This window comes from Capricornis sumatraensis, chromosome 13, assembly GCF_032405125.1.
Source record: "Capricornis sumatraensis isolate serow.1 chromosome 13, serow.2, whole genome shotgun sequence".
In the NCBI taxonomy this organism is placed as follows: domain Eukaryota; kingdom Metazoa; phylum Chordata; class Mammalia; order Artiodactyla; family Bovidae; genus Capricornis; species Capricornis sumatraensis.
In genome coordinates, this window is record NC_091081.1 from 66,884,510 (window position 1) to 66,899,654 (window position 15,145).

Genomic DNA, 15,145 nt, shown 5'->3' on the forward strand with positions numbered 1-15,145 from the left:
CTTCTTAATATCTTCTGCTTCTGTTAGGTCCATATGATTACTGTCCTTTATTGTGCCCATCTTTGTATGAAATGTTCCCTTGGTATCTCTATTTTTTTTTAAAGATCTCTAGTCATTCTCATTCTATTGTTTTGCTCTATTTCTTTGCACTGATCACTGAGGAAGGGTTTCTTATCTCTCCTTGCTATTCTTTGGAACTCTGCATTCAAATGGGTATAGCTTTCTTTTTCTCCTTTGCCTTTAGCTTCTTTTTTTTTTTTCTCAGCTATTTGTAAGGCCTTCTCCAACAACCATTTTCCCTTTTTGCATTTCTTTTTCTTGGGGATGGTCTTGATCACTGCCTCCTGTACAATGTCATGAACCTCTGTCCATAGTTCTTCAGGCACTCTGTCTATCAGATCTAATCCCTTGAATTTATTTCTCACTTTCACTGTAAAATTTTAAGGGATTTAATTTAGGTCATACCTGAATGGTCTAGCGGTTTTCCCTACTTTTGTCAATTTAAGTCTGAATTTGGCAATAAAGAGTTCATTGTCTGAGCCCACAGTCAGCTCCTGGTCTTGTTTTTGCTGACTGTATAGAGCTTCTTCTCCATCTTTGGCTGCAAAGAATATAATCAATTCAATTTCATTATTGACCATCTGGTGATTTCTGTGTGTCTTCTTTTGTGTCGTTGGAAGAGGGTCTTTGCTCTGACCAGTGCATTCTCTTGGCACAACTCTATTAGCCTTTACCTTGCTTCATTCTGTACTCCAAGGCCAAATTTGCCTGTTACACCAGGTGTTTCTTGACTTCCTACTTTAGCATTCCAGTCCCCTATAATGAAAAGGACATCTTTTGGGGGTGTTAGTTTTAGAAGTTCTTGTAGGTCTTCATAGAACCATTCAACTTCAGCTTCTTCAGCAATACTGGTCGGGGCATAGACTTGGATTACCATGATATTGAATGGTTTGCCTTGGAAAGGAACAGAGATCATTCTGTTGTTTTTGAGATTGCACCCAAGGACTGTATTTTGGACTCTTTTGTTGACTATGAGGGCTACTCCACTTCCCCTAAGGGATTCTTGCCCACAGTAGTAGACATATAGTCATCTGAGTTAAATTCACCCATTCCAATCCTTTTTAGTTCACTGATTCCTAAAATATAGATGTCCATTCTTGCCATCTCCTGTTTGTCCACTTCCAATTTACCTTAATTCTTGGACCTAACATTCCAGGTTCCTATGCAATATTGTTCTTTACAGCATCAGACTTTACTTCCATCGCCAGTTGTATCCACAACTGGGTGTTGTTTTTACTTTGGCTCTGTCTCTTCATTCTTTCTGGAATTATTTCTCCACTCTTCTCCAGTGGCATATTGGACACCTACAGACCTGGGGAGTTCATCTTTCTTCTTACTACACTATGCCTTCCTAAAAGTATGGCTGCTTAGATGTGGAAAGTGAAGGCAGTGCATAAAAATTCCTGAAGGCAATTTTAGTCTTCCTTGATCCTCAAATTTGGGAGAATCTCATTTTCCCTCTGAACAAAAAAAGGACATTCCCCCCCCCCACTGGAAAATAATTTTATTGAGATTCTACCAGCTGTATAATCTGTTCTATTAGGCCCCTTCTTCCTTTGCAATTTGGTCCTTCTTAAGTGGTCCCATGAAGGCTTTCTTCTCCTCCAGTCTGGAAGTGACCATGACCAAATTTGGAGGTGGTGTCAATAAATTTGAGGTCGATCTTCTCCAGGGCCCGCCGTTTGGTCTGCACCAGCAAGGACTTGCGCAGAGTGAGCACTCGCTTCTTGGTTCCTACCACGCAGCCTTTGAGCATCACAAAGTCATTGGTCACCTCACCATAGTGGACAAAGCCACCCAGAGGGTTGATGCTCATGTCAGACAGATCGTAATCAGTAGAGGCATTGTTCTTGATCAGTTTGCCGTCCTTGATGAGGTAGCCCTGACCAATCTTGTAGATCTTCTTGTTGATCTCAGTGCAGTGATGGTAGCCTTTCTGCCCAGCCAGAGCCACAGAGAGGGCCACCCGGGCAGGATGCCACGCCCCAATACAGGCAACCTTGCACAGCCCTCGATGGGTCTTACGGGGCAGCTTCTTGGTGTGCCAACGGCTGGTGACACCTTTGTAGCCTTTGCCCTTGGTCACCCCAATGACATCAATCATCTCATGCTGGCCAAACACTTGGCTCACAGGGACCTGCTGCTCAAGCCTCTAGCAGGCCCAGTCCAGTTTCTCGGCCACAGTGCCTCCATTCACCTGGACCTCCATGAGGTGGGCCTTCTTCTGGCGCAGAGGAAGCAGGTGCATCTGGGTGTGGGCAATGACACGGATGACCTGGCAGTACTTCTTCATGCTGCTGAAGTCCCTCTCAAGCTGCTTCTTGCCATCTATGTCCTGCCACTTCTTGCAGTATTTGGTGAAGGCCTTCTTCTTAGACTTATGCCAGTTCTTGTAGAAGCGCCTTTTGCACTCGTCGCTGATGTGCTCAGCCAAGATGATCTTAAAGGTCCGGAGGCCTCGGGGTGTTTCCACGTAGCCCACGATGCCCGCGATCACCATGGGTGGAGTCTCCACGATGGTCACAGCCTCCACAACTTCCTTCTTGTTCACCTTGGACCCCGGCCTATCGACCTCCCTCACAATGTGGGTCATGCCAGCCTTGTAGTCAAGAAAGGCGGTGAGGTGCACGGGCTTGGAAGAGTCATCCTTGGGGAAGCTCTTCACCTTCCCGCGGTGCCGGCTGCTGCGCTTCCGAGGCAGGAAGCCCAGGGACCCGTGCCTGGGAGCAGAGAACTTCCTGTGAGACATCCTGCCGTCGGAAGCTGCCGGTAGAGTAAAGGGACATTTTAAAAGTCTGATTCAAGCAGTTCACTCTCCAATTTTCCTGCTTTGTTTGATTATTATTCTCTAACTGGTTGGTGGAAGGAATATAATTGTTTAAAGCATATTACAAATAAATACGTACTAGGTGAAAGATGACTTCTTGGGTCTCTGAATATAATCACCTTTCTTAATCAACATTGCTCTGTACCAGAATTTGATAACTCGGTCAAGTTTACAAAGTTTGTAAGTGGTAGAACTGGTATACCAACCCTGACTCAAAAGCCCAAATCTTTGAATACAACTCGTTATCTTCCCTACTATAGGACCTGGAATTAGAAATAATTTAAGTATATTTGTTTATTTCAAGCATTTCTAAAGATATTATAATTTTCTTAAAATTTTCTCCATGGGATCTTCCCAACCCAGGGATCAAAACCATGTCTCCTGCATTGGAGCCAGATTCTTTACCACTGACCCACCAGGGAAGCACCATATGGAAGGTTAACGTTAAGTAAATTTGTGAAGTTTGTTTTATGTTACCAAGTTCCTTCATTTTACACAACTGCCACAAGATTTCCTAGCCAAGTTTCAATACTTTTCTAATCCCACAGTAATTTACCTGTTCAGGCCATCCTAAATGTCCAGCCTTAGAGAGGAGTCAATTGTCAAGCCTGAAATGACTTCTTGGGAAGGTACTAAATGTGTGTATTCCTTGTATATAGTCTTAGAAACTTATCCTAAGGGATAATTTCAGGTAGACACAAAGCTTATTGGCACCATGGGACATAGGGAATGTTTAGAAGATAGAATGAAATACTGAATGGGTAAATTTTGACAGAGATAGAAAATGAAGAAAAACCAAAAAAGTGAATCCCTACTAGAAGTGTAAACTTTGGAGAGCTTCAAAATTCAAAGACAGAACTTGGGGAAATTCCAAGAATTAGTAAAAAAAAAAAAAAGGCAATGAATCACTGAAAAGGAAACTTAGGAAAATAAATAGCTGTATTATAAATATGCTTAAATTGTAGTACAGTGGTAAATTGGTAGGCTGATGTTTTCCTATCACTTGACCAAGCAAATTTTTCTCTTCTTTTGTTGGGTCTTTCCCCTCCTGTCCTGAATTGCACCCACTCCATTTCATTGTGCTGATTTCTGACCACTTGTTTGACTGCGCAAACAGTATCATACTTCTTTTTCTCTTTTATCGTATTTTTATCAGGAAAAGTGATTAACTCTCAAGCAAGGGCAGAAGCCATTCTCCAAAGGTAAGATGAAAGTACTTTTGTATGGATTTTTTGTTGTTGTTGCTGTTTCTCTATTTCTTTTATGTATTCAAACACCCAAGATTAGTTTGTATTATCAATTGATAAATTTTCATTTCTCACCTGAAGTATCTGTACTTTAAAAAAAATGTTCTGACTTATTTTTAATAAAACAAAAACTTACTGTTAAAAATATTATTTCCTTTTATTACCAATGGAAATGATATTGGAAAAGGAAGCAATTAGCACAATTTTACAGTGTGGCCAATACTTTTTATTCTCTTGTAATTTAGAAAATGATTGTCACACAGAATTAATCACTTTTCCTTGAGTTGGACAAACTCATTAAGTGAATGTAAATCATTCAAGTAAATTATATCTCCATGCTAGAACATGAATAGCAAATGGCTATTCATTGATTCTTTTCCAGTTTGTATCCTACCCAAACGCTCTATGAAATTTGGAATTATTTCCCGTTTAGCTTTCAAGACATTGGATCTTCTTTATTTTTACTTTTTTCATTAATAAAAGCAATTATATCTTTGACCCATACATATAACTGTATATGCATTTCAAATGTATCTTTCATTGTAAACACAACTGAATGTGTAGGCTCAGACACGGTTGCAGCCTGGAAGGAAGAAGAGACAGATGAAGAGGAAGAAAAAGTTAGAACAAAAAAACTCATTATCCAGGCATGCCTTATAGCCAGTTCTTCAACTTAACACTTTTACACTTTACTGTTGGCAGCTCAGCCTTTATGCTCATTGATGTCACCATATTTTAGCATCTAATTTATTCACTTCTCAATGCAAAAGAAATCCCTAACCAGGATTCCCTGGTGGAATTGTCTCAGGCCTCTCCTTTTGGATCTGTTTACCGTTGTCAAACCAACATTCCTTAAAATTATCACTGCATTAGGCCATTCCTCCTGCTCGGAAACCCCTGGTTCCTTGATACTAAGATTTTATACTTTCTACTGATACCTTTGGAATAGAATAGTCTCTCTCATACAGAAACCTCTACTTCAAATAGATTTGTGTTCTAACTATTGATCTGCAAAATAAGAAATTGGAATTCAGGACACCTTTTGCCTTAAGGTCAAACTTCTAACTGGCAGAACTGCAGCACTAGAGTCTATTACTTATTTCCGAGAGGAGATGTATTTGTCCAGTGGTTGGATTCCCAGTGGGTTTGAGCACAGTGCTGTCGTTTCCCTGTTAAAGTGAGAGAAACATATCTTGGAGCAAACGTTGAGGCACAGTGGAGAAGAGGAAGAAGTCTCTCTGGCAGATTTTCCCGCGGAGGCTAATAGGATGAACTGGAATGAGAAAATGAGTGAATACTGTCCTAGAGCAGCAGCTCCACTGTGGGGGGTGAAGGGGTGGGGAGAAGGTTAGATTCCTGTTGAGCATCAGCCCTAGAAACAAGGCTATGAATGAAATGGCTAATTATTTTAATAACACCAAGTAAGAAGGACAGTAAATCTGTGAGCCAAAGAAAATTTCCTAAAGCCACAGCAAGGATTGACACACACGTAGAGATAGCCCACGCAGGCATGTTTTACTGGAGAACTACTTTGATTTCGCTGCTGTCTGGGGCACTCATTTCTACCCAGAAATGGTGATATTCTAAGCTCCTGGAACATCAGCAGATTCTAGGGGCCTCCTGCTTCTGGATTTTTTGTTTCATTCTGCTGCTAAATGTTAAAAATACCATTGTCTTTAATTATGCAAAAATTACCTACCTTGTTTGTGTTGTTACATATTTTTAACATAAGGATTGTTAAAATAGGTTAAAATGTGCAAGCATATCAGTTGCTTGTGAGAGTCATACATTATTGTCTCTAGTTTGAGATAATTTAGTCAATAATTAATGTATTATATTGTGCATATTCATATATAATTTAAAGCTAACATTTTTTTGGGAAAATAGAAGACTTGAACAGCTAATTTAGTGAAATCTATATTGTGAAAGGAAGTAAATGCAAATTTTAGGATAAACTAATCTATAATTTAAAATATACTCACAAGGATTACTTTAATTTGATAATCTTCAATATCTAGGTTTTTTCCTTTAATATAACATATCAGATATTTTCCCTCTGGTCTTTGGGATTTTTGGTATCATAATAAAGTAACAAAGCATCATCTTATCTCTGCAAATTAGTATCTCTTAATTTTTCTATGCAGAGGTGAGGGGAAGATAATTAAAGCATGAGAGTGATTACCATTTAAAAGTGAAAAAGAAAATGTCCTGTACTGTTTTCCCATCCTTTCCAGGTCTCTTAACCAGAATCCCTTGGCTCTAGTTTGGGGAAGCTTTCTATTCTTCTTTCCTAACGGCCAGTAGTAGAAGGCATCCCCCACTACCCTGCCCTTCTATATTCACTTGAATTGTGAGCCACATCTAATTTAAAGTTCTAGAAATTAAAGGAGAACAGTTTTTTATTTTTTATTACCCACCACTAAGAATGTAATAGCTTTCTACTTGGAAGGCAGCTCAGGTTGCTTTGTAGATGGATAATTACAAAAATTATCACTTTGCTTCTGCCCAGAGCTGCCTGATACCTTAATACACAGTGAAGTGAAAATTTTGTAATTGTCACTATTTTAAAAGGTGATAATTTAAGTAGTTAGCCAGAAGGATCATGTGGTCCCTCCTATCAAGTGGCAAGATGTGATGCCAGTGAGCACCTGAGGATGAATACAGAGGTTGTCATGGCAACGCTGAAATTTGGCAAACTGCTCAAAAAAGCAGAAGTGCTCCTGCGAATCTCAGGAATGTGTGATGAATGGTTTCTGCTTGCAGGCCTAACTGATCACTTGGTTGGAGTATTGGAACCAAAGTGCAGGCAGTTCTTGGATGTACCTTAGGTTCTCCAGGCTTATGGTTCTCGGGGAAGCCTTGGTCTTTTTAACCAACTGAGGTTTGCTTTACTTTTTCATGAGTATCACTTCAAGCATTTGGAAAATATGTACTATCCAGTCAATATCCAGATAGGTTTTTTACTTATAATTTGAAAAAATATCTATAACATTGTTAAACACAAACATAGCAACATCTGGACTTTTTAAGGAACATATGAAACAATTGCAAAGGTTACTCTAATTGAAAAACAGTGCTTGTTTTTCAGTTTTATAGCTTTCCTGAGGGTTGGGAAAATACAGATGAGACAAAGCATTTATACACAATTTAAAGCTATAATCAAAAGATATCTATTGTTGATATTATATCTAAGTGAATCATGTTTAGTTTCTGTTGCATCTGACTCTTAGCGACCCCGTGGACTGTAGCCCTCAGATTCCTCTAGCCATGAGATTTCCCAGGCAAGAATACTGGAGTGGCTTTCCATTCCCTTCTCCAGGGGATCTTCCTGACCCAGAATCAAACCTGTATCTCCTCATTGGCAGGCAGATTTTACCACTGAGCCACCAAGGAAGCCCAGCTAAGTGAATACATACTTAAAATTGTTAAACCCCTTGAAAAGCAAAGATCTAGCTTCCTTTCCTCCAAAACAGAAGGAAAGGGTAAAATGTTTTGTAGAATCCAGTTATCATGGCAACACAGTCTATCCACCTTATTCAATACTATACACCTCTTTCTCAAATGAAATTCTGAATTCCTTTCTAGAGCTTTTGAGATGTAAATCATGTTGCATTTTCTCATTAAATTGTTTTTCTAAATTTCTCCAAGTCACTGAGCCTTGAGTATTAGCAATGCACTTGATACTTCTTGATCTGTCCTCAAAAAACATAAAATTGACTAGTATAGTCAGACACATTAATTGCAACAACTTTCACAGTGTACGATGTACTATAATAAGATATAAGTATTTTACTGCATTAGAGTTGGTGATTCTTCTGGAGAAGGAAAGGGGCAAGATGCAGGCTAAGAGGAAAAGGAGAACATAAACAGACAAAAACTGAGGCAGTGCTGGAAGTGTAATGTTCACAAAACAACCCAGTAATAACTAATATTAGGAATCTGGGATTAACAGATACACACTACTGTATATAAAATAAACAACAAGGGCCTGCTATATAGCACAGTAATAACCAACATCTTATAATAACCTATAATGGAAATGAATCTGAAAAGAATATATACATATATATTTACTGAACTGAATCTCTTGGGCTATACACCTGAAACATTGTAAATCAACTATACTTTCATTTAAAAAAAAAAAAAGTGAAAGGCAACTGAAGTGTAAGACCTGGAAGGGAACTTTCAGAAAATGAGTTTAGAGAAACAGGCTTGAGGAGAAAGAAATGGCAACCCACTCTGGTATTCTTGCCTGGAGAATCCCATGGACAGAGGAGGCTGGCAGGCTACAGTCCATGGGACTGCAAGAGTCAGACACAACTTAGTGACTAAACCACCAGCATGTTGTAAAAAGCATTGACTGTTTCAAACAATGATGTGATATAATCATATCTAAACTCTAGTTATCATCATGGGAGTGGACACAGAGAAACCCAGAGCTGGGGAAACCAAGCTGAAGAAAACAGAACTAGGACAGAACTAAATAGAGAAGGAAAGAAAGACCCTTGACTATTACAGTACCAACAGACTATAATATTTTCCAAGGATTTACCATGCATTTTCTAGCTGACTGCTTTTCAAAACATAGTGTCATTTCACCTGCCCTAGACTCTGTTCAGTCACTATTACAATCCCCTATTGCTTACTCCTTGAAAGAAAAGTTATGACCTACTTAGAAAGCATGTTGAAAAGCAGAGACATTACTTTGCCAACAAAGGTCCGTCTAGTCAAGGCTATGGTTTTTCCAGTAGTCATGTATGGATGTGAAAGTTGGACTGTGAAGAAAGCTGAGCGCCAAAGAATTGATGCTTTTGAACTGTGGTGTTGGAGAAGACTCTTGAGAGTCCCTCGGACTGCAAGGAGATCCAACCAGTCCATTCTGAAGGAGATCAGCCCTGGGCTTTCTTTGGAAGGAATGATGCTAAAGCTGAAACTCCAGTACTTTGGCCACCTCATGCGTAGAGTTGACTCATTGGAAAAGACTCTGATGCTGGGAGGGATTGGAGGCAGGAGGAGAAGGGGACGACAGAGGATGAGATGGCTGGATGGCATCACGGACTCGATGGACATGAATCTGAGTGAACCCCAGGAGTTGGTGATGGACAGGGAGGCCTGGCGTGCTGCGATTCATGGGGTCGCAAAGAGTCAGACACGACTGAGCGACTGAACTGAACTGATTGATAGATAAGGAAACCAAGGCATGGCAAAATTAAAGAACTTCCTATGGTTACACGTAGATCAAGAAATTTTGAATCAAATCTGAGTCCAGAGGCACATCTATTGAGAAAGAGAAGATAAAGAGTTAAGGGGAGGGGTGGGGGGGGGGGCGCGGTTAGCAGCAAATCATTTCTTTCCATCTCTGCTTTCCACAAACAGTAGCCCTTTCATTAAACATTTTCATTACAGTAGAAAAAAAATAATGAATCCTTTGCAATGCTTCTAATTAATTTCACAAGCTAATAAAGAAATCGTGGTGCAGCTTAATGGAGATTCATTAACAATATTATGATATTGTACTATTTTAGAGGCTGAGAAAGATTCGTAGAGTACAATGGGTTTTTCTTCCTTAATTTTATCTTCTTATCCTCAGTACTTTGCACAATGGAGCAGGGGGACTCGCAATAATTTGTTAAATAGAGGCTTGGATGTGAACTAGACCAATCTTGTTTTGCAAATGACAAACCTGAGACCCACTTAATCTTATGACTTGAGAAGGCAGGGCACAAAACTCACATTTTCTGACTTCAGTGAGCCAAGAAAATTTGTATAAAGAATGCATTCATTTTAATAGAATGGTTATAGGAATAGCACAGAGAACCAACATTGCAAATATGTATTTGTACTAGGAAAGTACAGTCAACAGATGAAATGTACTATATCATAAAAAGTCGACAAAAAACATTTAGCTGCCACAGATAAGAAATTTATTGGTTTTAAAATGTTTAAAAACTGGCATTGTACAGAGCAATTTAACAAATTTATTTGTACCTGTTCTAATGTGGAATTTCTGAAATTTATTTACTGAAACAGTTTGACTTGTCTTGGTTCTTTGTGCCTTATATTTATATTAAAATTCACACATGACTGAAAATGGAAAAATAAAATAACTTGCTGATATATGATTCTATCACCTGTGTTTTCATTAATTATCATACACTTAAGTACCTTTGGGCCACATTGGGCCACACTGAAAACTATCAACAACAGGAAGAAAAAATCTGTTGTTGTTTACCTAGAAATGAAATATTACTTATAGAGGATTTCAGCAAGTTCTCCACATATGACTCTTTAGAGTCTAGTAAGTTGCTTTCTATTGGCCTTCTATAATTTATTATTTCATCAATATTCATGTTAAAAAGACTTGAAAATTAGACGTGTTCCCCAGTTTCTAGAAGTTGTGCATGCTAACATGTTTGAAGGAGTTAATTATCACTGAGAGGATATTCATAACTTCCAAGCTTAAAATCAGCCCTTAAATTATACAAGTCAGGGAAAGGAAATTTTGCTGTCAATTTTCTGTGAATTTCATCCATGATGCAAAATACATTTTTCTTTCTTAATCTGGGAAAAATTATGTTTTTAATTATTGAAAATGTTCTAAAATGTTCTACATTGTCACCCTAATGTTAACCAGTTGTAGTACACAGAGATGCAAAGATTTAATGATCCTTGAAAAATAAATTAGATATATTTGTGCACTTCTTGAGTCTCAAGCATATTTGTTTTGTTTTTACTTTCCTTCTCAAAAAGCAATTTAAAAAGTGAAGTCAATGTAGTATAAATATTTTGCTTTCCCATCAATTTCAAAGATAAAAGGGGTAGTTTAATGGAGTGTGAGAAACGGCATCAATTTTACAAAGACTTTTATTATCAGTGTGGAAGCTTTTAAGGACATTCCCTTTTGAAAAGAAAACAACATAAAAATACATTTTATACTCTATTTTTACATTGTTTTAAGACTATTATGCTGCCATGTTTTTCACACTCTTCTAGATTAATTAATTATTTCATAGGACTATAAATCAGCTTATGTGACTCAATATCAAACAATCAAACCAATCAAAAATTGGACAGAGGACCTTAACAGACATTTCTTCAAAGAAGACATACAGAGGGCCAAGAGGTACATGAAAAGATGCTCAACATCGCTAATTATTAGAGAAATGCAAATTAAAATCACAGTGAAGTATCACCTCACACTGGTCAGAATGGCCATTAAAAAATCTATAAACAATAGGCTGGAGAGGGTGTGGAAAAAAGGAAACCCACCTACGCTATTGGTGGGAATGTAACTTGGTGCAGCGCCTATGGAGAACAGTATGGAGTTTCCTTAGAAAGCTAAAAATAAAGTTACCTTTTTGTTTTGAGCCAGCAATTCCACTCTTGGGCATATATCCAGAGAAAAACGTGGTTCGAAAGGTTACATCCACCTCAGTGTTCATCACAGCGTGGTTTACCATAGCCAAGACATGGAAGAAATCTAAATGTCCATCAATAGATAGACGGATAATGAAGATGGGTACATATATACAATGGAACATTACTCAGTCATTAAAAAGAATAAAATAATGGCATTTGCAACATGGATGGATCGGGAGATTATCATACTAAGTGAAGTAAGTCAGACAAAGAAAAACAAATATCCTATGGTATCGCTTATACATAGAATCTAAATAATACAAATGAACTTACTTGCAAAACAGACTCATAGACTCAGAGAACAAATTTATGGTCACCAAGGAGGAAGAGATAGGAGGGAGGGATAGATTGGGAATTTGGGATTGATATGCGCACACTGCTATATTTAAAATAGATAACCAATGAGGAACTACTGTATAGTACAGGGAACTTGTCTCAATATTCTGTAATAACCTAAATGGGAAAACAATTTGGAAAAGAATAGACACTCGTATATATATATAACCAAATCACTTGCTGTGCAATTGAAACTAACACAACATTGTTAATCAACTGTGCTCCAATATAAAATTTAAAAAAAATTAGACCAGAATATCAGCACCAAGTCAGGACTAAGCAAAAGCACCATGGAGTGCCAGTATATTACACTTTGCGGTTGTTTATATCTATCTGTGTGTGTGCCCAGTCGTGTCCAACTCTTTGCGATCCATGGACTGTAGCCCGCCAGGCTGCTCTGTCCTTGGAATTTTCCAGGTAAGAACAGTGCTGTGGGTTGCCGTTTCCTCTTCCAGGGGATCTTCCCAACCCAGGGATCGAACTCACATCTCCTGCAGCTCCTGCATGGCAGGTAAATTTTTTACCACTGAGCCATTGGGGATCCCCCTAACAAGACATAGTATTACAAATTCATAAAAAATGTTTCTCATGCATTTTTCTCATCCTTTCAGTCAGATGTTCAACGACTTGAAAGCCTGAGTGAGATTAATTAAAAGCTACAGATTGTATGCCATCTTCTAAAAATACAACCCTGTTTGATGTAGATTTCATATGGCTGGTTGCAGACTTTCCAGAGAGAGTTACACAGAATCTATCAGACTCTTAAGATCAACTAAATAATCAAATACACATTTGAGCACATTTCATACAAGGACTTTGCACACCACTGTAGAAACCATTACCTAAAGCTTTTGTTAATGATGAAAATTAGCAATCTTATCTGTCTACAGATAATAGAACTTGTGAAAAATTTCTCCAATAAACAGCTGTAGCAAATTATTTTCTATTTTGCATGCTGTGCTATTTTGAAATTTTAAAAACAAAACTAAGATGAACTTTTAATTGAGAAAATAAGTTTTAATAACTTCACACATAGGTAGATCTAGATAATACAAATTACAAAAAGTAGAAATTATCAACATTCCAAAAGATTTTTTTGATGTTTTATTTCACTTTGATGAGGTTTTATTTATCCACTTTTTTATTTTATAAGTATTTTATTTTATTTTATTTTATTTTATTTTATAAGATTTTCTTGTCAAGTCTAAGATCACTGCTCAGCCCTGGATTCTGGATATTTAGATCAATGTGTTTTTCCTAAACATTTTATAGTTTTACATTTTATATTTAAGTCATGGAGGCATTTTGAGGTTTGCTTTTTGTTTTTTTAAATAAGGTGTGAGATGTAAGTCAAGATTTGCTTTTTGCCAGTGGATATCTGACTGCTCCATATGTCTTCAACCAGCTGTCCCACCTCCACTGAATTGTTTTTGCACATTTGTCAAAAACCAGGTAAATCAATGTGGGCCTTTTTCATGTGTTCTCCATTTTGAATCATTTATGTGTTTATCTCTTCAATAATATCACAATATAGATACTTGGTAAGACTTGCCGCTGCTGCTGCTAAGTCACTTCAGTCATGTCCGACTCTATGCAACCCCATAGACAGCAGCCCAACAGACTCCTCCGTCCATGGGGTTTTCCAGGCAAGAACACTGGAGTGGGTTGCCATTGCCTACTCCTGGCAAGACTTAATATAGGATAGAATGATTCCTTGAGCCTTCTTCTTTGTCAAGATTGTTTCAACTATTCCATGACCTGAGCATTTTGGTATAAATTTCAGAATATATTAGTCTATATGAATGAAAAGCTTTGTGGGAATTTTGATAAGAATTGTATTAAACCTTTAAAAAGTTTTTGAGAGAATGTCTACTATGTTAAGTGTTCTAATTCATGAACACAATACATCACTCCATTCATTTAGGGGAATGTTCAATGTTAGAACTTGGGGAATTTCTTTCAGCGATACTGGTAAGTATGCCTCAATTCAAGTTATCAGCTAGTAGGAACTAATTCTACAATTACGTCATCATATAGATTGTTCTGGCTCAGAGGTTAAAGCATCTGCCTGCAATGTGGGAGACCTGGGTTCAATCCCTGGGTCGGGAAGATTCCCCTGAAGAAGGAAATAGCAACCCACTCCAGTATTCTAGGCTGGAGAATCCCATGGATGGAGGAGACTTGTGGGCTACAGTCCACGGGGTCGCAAAGAGTCGGACACGACTGAGCAACTTCACTTTCACTTTCATAGATTGTTCTTACATTTGCACTTATATATTCCTTTTTTTAATAGAAATACAGTTAATGACAGTATTATGTTTCTTTCAGACATACTACATATTGATTTGAAATTTCCATAAATTATGAAATTATCACCATAATAAGTCTAGTAATCAGCTGTCCCCAAAGCTATTAGTATTATTGACCAGATTTCTTATGCTGTATATTTCATCCTGGTGACATTCATTATATAAGTGGAGGTTTGTACCTCTTAAACCGCTTCATCTATTTTTTTCCAGACCTCTGCTCTCTTCCCTCTGGCATTCACCCATGTGCTCTCTGTATCTGTGGGTATGTTTTCACTTTGTTTTGCTTATTTGTATTTTTTAAATTAATTATGTATTTTTAATAATAACACCACTTTATAACCTAAATGGAAATCTAAAACTATATTCGTCTCTGAGATACTCTTTTTTGTACTAACAAATTCATTCTATACAGTATATTGTTCTCAAAAGCTTCAAACATGCTAGGTTCAACTGTAAGAGATGTTTTCTAAATTTATTTTGATAACCTGAGTTATTATATGTAGATGAAGTCACCAAGTATGGTTGTTTAGCAGTTAGTGTTTAAGAATTAGCCAAATGACATTTCATTGTTTAAACAAAATAAGTCATAAATGTATAAAAATAAGAAATCATAGAGTATTAGCATAACAATAATTTCTTATTGATCTGATATTTACTTACCTAATAAATAAATTAATGAAGAATGGTGTAGCCTGAAGATTGTTTATGCCTACTACCAATGTCAGCTAAGCCCCTCCAGAAGACATATTAGCATACACATGTTCAGTTTTTGTACTAATTTTATGAGCAATACTTTTTGCTTCCCATTTTAAGTTGAGTCTAATCAGCAGGTGACATTTTCAGACTCTAGTTTCTTTCACTGAGGCTTACTTCCTTTCATTTCAGTAAGCATGACTCTCTTCTAGACTACAAGTAAGAAATACTTGATTTATTTTTGAAGTGCACTA

At 37.5% G+C, this 15,145-nt stretch overlaps 1 pseudogene; it reads right to left on the reverse strand.

Annotated features, from left to right (window-relative positions):
- Positions 1–1,599: 1,599 nt before the first annotated feature.
- Positions 1,600–2,809, reverse strand: LOC138089736 (large ribosomal subunit protein uL3 pseudogene; annotated as a pseudogene).
- Positions 2,810–15,145: the final 12,336 nt, after the last annotated feature.